The following is a 7041-nucleotide window of genomic DNA, read 5'->3' as shown; positions in this document are numbered from 1 at the left end:
GTAAGCAATTATGATCTACGTTTGCAAAATTTTAAAAATTCCAACTTTTAAAACTCAAAATTTAACGTGGTTGATGTGATTTAATGTTCAATTTTTTACAAAAAAGTAAGTTTCAAATTGCATTTTCTCTACTTTGTTACGTATCAAAAATGTTGAGTAATTTCTAAATTTACCGGAAAAAAAACTTAAAATTACGAGTTTAATGTTTTATTTAATGAAAAAGAAGCAAATAAAGTTTCTTATTTTTTGCTTTTAGGACATAGAAATTTGTATCAAATCCGAATTTGCGCCTATTTTTAAGGTTTATACAAAACTCTGATTTTTAAAGCCACAATTTCGAATTTTAATTACAAGATTCGTTCTTGGAATTTTAGCATAAAAATTTCAACTTTTAAAACTCAAAATTTTAACTCTTATCTAAGAATTTTCATTTATTTGGAATTTGCGACGAATTTCCAAGCCCTTTATAGTTACTTTTCGGATCTGAAATCTGTATTAAGTCTTGATTTATCAAAATTGTTGAATTTTGTGTAAAATTGTGCATTTTATCCAGAATTCTTTATTTCGGAATTGCAACTTGAAATTTTGTCTAATTTAAATCTAAGAGATTTTGTGATTTCTAACATAAAAATTTTTGAAAATCAAAATTTCACCTCATTTAAGATTCGGAACTTTTAAAACACAAAGTTCTTAATTTCCGATTTTCAAACTTTGTATTGAAAAAAAATATTTTATAACTTTTTCGTTATTTTTTTAATAAGTAATAATTATTTTCTATTAATTTTAGTTGTCAAAAATGTATTATACGGAGTTCAGTAAAATAGGGCAGGTTGGGTCAAAATAATAAAATTTTATTCAGTTTTAAATTTTTTATCATCCAAAATTAAAAAACAGACGTAAAAGCCATAAACATTGTTTTCCAATTCAAATAATTCTTTTGTCATGCAAAAAATGCAAACTATTGTCGTAGGTCGCCACACAAACACTTTTTCCAAAAACCCTCCCGGGGAACCCCCCAATCCACGACCAGCGCCCTCTCATCTCATCGATCCAGCTTATTACCACACAGCCATCTCCCATCTCCGCATATGTCGTCTTTGTCAAGTACCTGTCTCACCTCTACCCCCACTCCCTCCATTGCGACCAATCCGCGTCCGCTCACCCACAGCCAGGCGACTTGATCTTTTTAAACTCACTTCGCGTTCCACGTCTTGCTCGCGAGCATCACTTTGACAGTGTTGTTGATGAGTGCGAGTTCGAATTTGATGACTTGTGACACTCAATTGGGGCAAAATCGGTGCGGATCAGTGGCGGTGTGCACATGTGATGGATTACTTTTCCCGGACCTCGAGGTAAATTTTGAGATAAGTTTTTCGAACTTTTGCGGAAAAACCATTTTGCGTAAATTCCGGGTAATCACTCGTTGCCATGGCAATTAGTCCGTACACACACTGGGGGGTTATTGGGGGAGAATTGCACACGCCTTATCTCTTATCACATTATTTCGAGGGTTGGAGAAAAAAACAAACGTGCCAAATCGGCACGTGTCGACAAAAAACAATTACGGTTTTAATTACTGCCTGGTAATTATTTTATAAATGTGTGATGTTTGAAAATGAAACTGATGAGTAAAAAGTTGTCGTGTTAATTGCGTGGAAGGTATGCGTAGACGTCAAACATTAACTTAATGATGATAATCAAACAGAATCTTAGAGGTTTTCAATTTTTTCAAAATTCTAGAAAATAAAAAATGGTCTAAAGCGAAGAAAACTATTATTGTCTTTCTTTATTGGTTCAATGCAGCTAGTATTAATATGTCCTTGTCTAACAGTAACCTGTTATGATCAAAGGGGTCTGTGATCTCGAAATGACATTAAGTGGCATCATTGAAGTTGCCAACTTAATTTCAAAGTCACAGGCTACTCTGATTAGAAATTTAATTGCACGCATGATGGGAGAAATAAGTTCCATATTTCAAGGCTTAATTTTTTCTTACTGTTAATTATTTGAATAAAATAATTGAATTTCTTATCTCAAAATCAAAAAGTGAAAAAAAATAATGACATGGATTGATTTAATTGTCTTTTTTCCGGTGTCAAATGGATCAAATAGCGTTCTTTTGTTAATTAAGTCCACTTATTGGTCGAGTAAACGTATTTCATAAACTTGATAATTATAGCATTTCTCAAAGTTTCATAAGCTCTAATTTATTATTTCACTTTTCTGAAAATTTTCCTCGAAATTCTGTAATTAGTAATTAGGAAAAAATTAAGTGATAAAAGTAGATTTTTGCATTTGATTTATGCGAGAAGCCACTTAGAAGCGGACTTTTATGTGAAGTAATGATTAAGTGATTATTGCACAAGTTTATACATATAATTAATTATAAGTAGTATTAAACTACCAATTATTGCTTTTACGTTTTCTGTGCTTCTCGAACACCTAATTTGAATATTTATTAGGCACACGTGAGAGAAATGTGGAAAATTTGTTTTTTGTAATTTTCATAATTGGCAGCTTTCGCGAATTAATTACGACGAATTATTTAAAATAATTTTCCTCATCTCGTGTCAATTATAATCTCATTGTCGTTTTTTCTTGGCGTAACCGAAGCAAGACAATTACGGATGTGTTATTTGAGGAATTAGCCCAAAGTTGGCTTTTTATCGAATTCCTGCGAAGATTAACAAACCATAACCACGCCTAATTTTGGGTTAATGTCCCAATAAACCAATCAGTGATGTCACTTCCCCCGTCGCAGGATTTGGTGAAAGTCTCGCATCTGGGGGCTCCGGGGCTGTCTGTGTGTGATATGTAGCCATGGCTACGACAGGTACAGACTCGCAGATCAATACAGCAGGTGGCGACGCCATCTTGGCCCGCCTGCTCTCCTGAGATCGCGGCCCGGGAGGCACACCCACCAGCAGGACTGCTGACCCTGCTGACGTGATTATGCGCCAACGAGAGCCACGCATTCAGCGTCGCAGGATTGTTGGTGCAGCAGGATTCATCGCGGAATTATTCATCGCTGATAAAACGGTTATCTGAGTGCAGTTGCAATCTGAATTGATTCACGATGAAAAATTCAAGAGATATTGATTCGCGAGTGGGAGAGATAACATCTTGGATTCTTGACATTCACGCGGAAATCAAGATCGATTTCCAGAAACGGTTTATATAGCAGGAATTTTACGATTTTCCCCGAAAACACGCGTCTAATCTCCAAATAGCCTTTAAAATCAAGTTGGCCACTCAATTTTGCCAAGTCAAAAGCTACTCTCATCAAAAATTGCCAAGTAAACAATTGCATGTTAAATATACCAGAGCTCATTCCATTATGTCCAATAAAATCATTAATTTATTCAAAAACATCATTTGTGTGTTGAAATAACCACAATTTTAATTACAGTTCAAGAAGAATATTAATTTTAGAATTATTTCATTGTATAGAAGAACGGTCTCCGATTTTGTATGGGTATAAACATTTTTGTACAAAAATTAATAAATTTTAATTAATTATTGCTAAAAGTACATTTCTGAACAATGTCTGGTTTTGTTAGTTTATTACAAAGTGCTCAAGTTTAAGTATTTTTATTTATTAATAAACACTTCTTATTTGAGACACCTGTATATCCGACTACATGTATAAAGTTTATTTAAAAACTCTAAATTTTGTTGATATTTTTTTATTCTCTTACCTACAGCACCAGAGTCAGATTTACTTCAAGCGCAATTTCTGTTATTTTCTCTCTCTGTTTGGTTAATAAGATTTAGTGTAAATGCATCCTTGTCTAACAATGGACTATTTTAAATGACAGCAACGCTTAGGTCGTTGTAATTGCGGTTACATATTTATAATGAAGCCAAAAAGTTTCCAAAAAACGCAAAAAAATATTTTATTTTGTAAATTGATTTAAAAATATTTTAAACATGTTAAAATTTTGTTACAAAATTTTATTTGTGCTTAAGTTTGAAAGATGTATCTATGTTTTTTATTAATAAGAGATGTTGAGTAAAAAGTCTTATTTGAGACATCCTGTATACCGACTAAATGTAGCAAATTTCTTTAAAAACTAAATTTTGTCGATAAACTTTATATTTTCTTACCTACAGCACTAAAGTCAGAATTATTTCAAGCGGAATTTCTGTTATTCTCTCTCTCTATTTGGTTAATAAGATATAGTATAAATGCATCTTTGTCTAACAGTTAACGACTTGATAAGAAACAAAAAAGTTTGTCAAAAAGCGAAAAAAATATTTAACGATTTTGTTAGTTTCATGTTTAATTGATATTTTTGACAGACAGGTAAAAATATAGTACTTTCGTGTTTCTTTTTATATAACTTTCTTATTTATTTTTAAAGTATTTTTATTTTTATGAGTAGTAGAAGATATTGGTCGATTAATTCTTATACTTGGGTCATCCTGTGCATATCTACAGGGTTGCAAATTGATTTAAAAACATTTTAAACATGTTATTTTTTTTTAGAAGAACGTTTATTCTATAATACCAATAAGTTTTTTTTTTTTAATAAAATTTGACAAGAATTCATCTTTGTCTAACAGTGGTAACATCAAAGTAGGACATGTTTCAAAAAAAAAACTGAAAAATGTTCATTTAGTTTTTGATATTTTTTCAGATATATTTTCAGTGTTTTTTTCTTTTTTGTTTTTTGCTCTTTTTAGTTATTGAATAAAATCTTCTGGTTTAGTCAGCATAAATAAAACAGCATTTTATTGTTATTTAATTATTTATTCAAACTTTAGAAGCCAAGAACGTCAGATTTACAGCAAGCAGAATTTCGTCTGTTATTTTCCCTCTTCATTTAATTAATGAAGTTTGATATGAATGCATCATTGTCAAACAGCAATAACATCAAAATGGCATACTGTTTTCAAAAAGCGGAAAAATGTTTACGATTTTAGTAAGTATTTCAAAACATGAAGTTTTTGGATATATTTTTATTGTTCTTTCTCTTTTTTTCTTTATTGTGTTTATTTTTTTAATAAAATCCTTAGGTTTAGTCAGCATAAATAAAACACTGTTTTATTATTATGTAGTTAATTACTCAAACTTTAGAAGTCCAGAATGAAAAAAGTCAGATTTACCACAAACAAATTTTCTGTTATTTTCTCTCTTCCTTTAGATAACAAAATTTGATATAAATGCATCTTTGTCTAACAGTAGTAAGAGCAAAGAAAAACGTTTTTGTTCATATGTATTTATTGTTCTTCTTTATTTTTTGTTTTTTTAAATAGAATTTTCATATTTAGTCAGCATAAAAAAACACCGTTTTATTACTCTTTCATTTTTTCCAAACTTTAGTTGTTAAGAAAAAAAGAAGTCAGATTTACCTCAATTAGAATTTCTATTACTTTCTGTTATTTTCAATGAAATTTAAATAAATAACATCAAAATAGTACATTGTTTTCAAAAAGCAGAAAAATGCTTATGATTTTAGTAAATATTTCAAAAATTGATATTTTTATTGTTGTTTCTCTTTTTTTCTTTATTATTTTTGTTTTTCTTTTAAATCTTTAGGTTTATTCAGCAGAAATTAGACATCGTTTTATTATTGTTTAGTTAATTATTCAAACTTTAGAAGTCAAGAAAGAAAGAAAGAAGTCTGAATTACCAGAAGCAAATTTTCTGTTATTTTCTGTCTTCCTTTAGATAACAGAATTTGATAAAAATGCATCTTTGTCTAACAGTAGTAAAAGCAGAGAAAAATGTTCACAATTTTAATTGTTCAAAAATAGTTTTTTTCAGATTTTTTATTCCTCAAAACAAAAGTCAGATTTATCTCAAATAGAATTTCTGTTATTTTCTCTCTTCATTTAGTCAATGAAATTTGATATGACTGCATCTTTGTCTCACAACAGTAACAGCAAAGTAGAACAATGTTTTCAGACTTTATTCAGATATTATTCTTTAGTGTTTTTCTCTTTTCTTTCGATTTTTGAATAACCGTTTTGTTATTATTTGAGGAAAAAATTTATAAACTTCGATATTAAAAAAATTCTTAACAAATTTTCGCTTATTGATATAATCTATTAAACCAACATATCATTCTGTGACCCACCCCTCCGCTCCAATAATTTGAAAGGGCGTCAAAATCCGCCTTGATGATGTGGCGTTTGTGGCAATATCAGATGCTCATTTTCGCATGGGGCTTTTCATCCCCCACAATGGGGAAGTCAATATGTTCAACAATCTGTACCAAGCCAACTATTGTACGACCATAAACCAAACAAGCTCATCTCGCATAAAGCCCGCCATTCATCACCTCGATTGGATAGGCGCCAGGGGGTGGCAGCGATAGATTGATTGCCTGCCCTCTCATTTTTATTTCGCCTAATTAGCGCCGTAATCGCCGTCGCCTGATTTAATTAGATATTTTCTCTTATCATTTTTTCCTCTCCCAGCTGCGTTGCCGGCTTTGAAGCCTCCGATTTATCTCAGTTTACGGTAAATTGCGATAAATCGTGTTTGGTTACAGTTAGTTCCGCGAAGCTGTGATGTTTGATCTCGTCTGATACGTTATCAGAAAATGGTCACGCAATGTTGGCAACACTGTCTTTCATCATTTTCGAGATGGGGGCGTGCCGGGCGTGTGGTCACTAAATTCTACGATTTCTCAACGGTTAATAACACGCTCCTCTCTCTCATTTATAAAATATTAAGTGAAAATATCTCGTTAGCCGAAACGCATCCGGTAAAGTTGCAAAATTCGGTTAAATATTAATAAGAGGCTGAAGTGTCGCGCTTTTGCAACAAGGTCTCTCTATTTGGTTAAAAAGATTTGGTATAAATGCATCTTTGTCTAACAGTTACAACTTGATAATGAAACGAAAAAATTTTTGAAAAAGCGAAAAAATATTTAACGATTTTGTTAGTTTCTTTTTTAATTGATATTTTTGACAGACAGGTAAAAGTATAGTACTTTTGTGATTTTTTTAATATAACTTTCTTATTTATTTTTGAAGTACTTTTATTTTTATGAGTAGTAGAAGATATTGGTCGATTAATTCTTATACTTG

The 7041-nt window shown here is 31.1% G+C and overlaps 1 protein-coding gene across 1 annotated transcript in view; it reads left to right on the top strand.

The window, feature by feature from the left end:
* Positions 1-1212: 1212 nt before the first annotated feature.
* The window catches only part of LOC123011209 (ras-responsive element-binding protein 1), a 22869-nt gene continuing 17040 nt past the window's right edge, over positions 1213-7041 (top strand). Inside the window, exon 1 of the mRNA XM_044408557.1 lies at positions 1213-1352. The gene's annotated coding sequence lies outside the window, so the exon portion shown is untranslated. The remainder of the gene's footprint in view (positions 1353-7041) is intronic.

The sequence above is a fragment of the Tribolium madens genome, unplaced genomic scaffold (genome assembly GCF_015345945.1).
Source record: "Tribolium madens isolate multiple individuals breed KSU strain unplaced genomic scaffold, Tmad_KSU_1.1 Scaffold_91;HRSCAF=231;Tcas5.2_LG7, whole genome shotgun sequence".
NCBI classification, from domain to species: domain Eukaryota; kingdom Metazoa; phylum Arthropoda; class Insecta; order Coleoptera; family Tenebrionidae; genus Tribolium; species Tribolium madens.
This window is presented reverse-complemented; position numbering and strand designations above follow the sequence as displayed.